Here is a 1,632-nt window from a genome sequence, read left to right on the forward strand (position 1 = left end):
CGCCCCCCCCCTCCCTGGGAGCCGCCCCACCCCCCCGTTCACCCCCCCGCCCCCCGCCCCCGCGGGGGGGCGGCCCCCCCCCCCCCCCCCCCCCCCCCCCCCCCCCCCCGCACAAGGGCACTGCCGGTGCCCCGGGAAGTCGCCCCCGGGAAGTCGCCCCCGGGAATTCTGACAGCCTCCTGGCCGCCGCCCAGGGACTGTGAGTCATGAAGAAACCCCGTGTGCAAAAGAAACCGCTGGCAGACAAGAAATGGCTCCTGAGAAGGTCTGTGTCTGCGCGGGAGAGGAGGAAGTTGAATTCAACACGGGACCGTGTTCATTCTTCCCCCTGCCGCCCCTCACGCCGGCCTCCCCGCGGCCCCTTCCAGCCCTGGCCTTGGTGACACGGATCCAAGGCCGTCCCCCTGAGGATGCAGGTGGCCCCGGGAGGCAGGACCGACTCTTTCTGGGGAGCGGTGGGCTCCTCGGAGCCAAATTTCTCTGGGAAGAGGGAGGACACGGGCTTGGCCTACGGCAAGTTGGGAAATGGAGGGACAGGAATTCTGGACAAGGTGGCAGGGTGCAGAGGTGCTTCTGGCCCGTTGTTCTGAGAACAAACCCTTCTTTATCCCTGGACTGTTAGAGGGTCTGGGGTCATTCTGCTGCCAAATTTCAAAGGGTCTCCCCCACCCTGTCCAGTATTTTAAATCCACAAGCACAGGGGAGCACAAACAGCCTATCTCTTGACTTTCTTTCCTCAGTGTGGCCTCCAGGCCCTCGTCTTCCCCAGGCTGGGCCCCTGACTGTGCCCAAGGTCCTGGAGAGGCCTGGGCCCCCTGCGCCCCACCCCCAGCTGCCACAGGGGCTCCGCAAGCCTGGAGCAGGCACATGTCTCCCCTGAAGATACTGAAGTGTGTCCTGGAGGCCGGCCCCTCGCCAGCAGGCAGGGCGCTGCTGTCCGGCCAGGCCAGGGCACGTCCCTCCCCGAGGAACCGGGGAATCCAGATGGACAGGGGTGAGTGATGTGGAGCGGGACTCCAGGCAGGTGGGGCCTGTCTTCTCACTTGGGATCCTCCCTTGACCCCGAGCCGAGGCTAGCTAAGGAGGTAGCTCTTGGCACTCGGGGGAGAGGGGGAGGGGGGGGCAGGAACCATGGCCCGCCTTACTGAGGATGTTGTGGGCTTGGAGCGCTGACAGGGTGACCGGAGGAGATGGAGCACCAGGGTGTGTCCCTGCCCAGCTCCCAGGGCCAAGCCGGTCTGGAGGAGCCCCTCCCCGACATCCCCAAGAGCTGGGCCTGGTGGTCCAGCCCCTCCTCGGCTCCGTAGCTCAACCACCTCCCCCGACCCAGGGACTGCTTGTTTTAAAGGCAGGTATATTGAGATGATGTAGTCAAATGCCCTTTCACATTCTGAGTTTTGCAAACACACAGTCCTGTGGCCACCACCACGGTGATGGCTGGTGCAGGAGGTCCCCGCTGTCCCCCACACAGCTCACCGCTCTGTCCTCCGGCTTTGCCTTCTTAGCCGTCACACAGCAGCAGGCTCTGAGCCCCCACTGATGTGTCTGTGCCACTGCGTGTATCGGCAGTGGCTCCCATCTGTGGCTCAGAAGCTCCTGCTGCATGAACCGGCCACGGCCTTGGGTCCGTTC

The sequence above is a fragment of the Mustela nigripes genome, chromosome 9 (assembly GCF_022355385.1).
Source record: "Mustela nigripes isolate SB6536 chromosome 9, MUSNIG.SB6536, whole genome shotgun sequence".
Lineage (NCBI taxonomy): Eukaryota > Metazoa > Chordata > Mammalia > Carnivora > Mustelidae > Mustela > Mustela nigripes.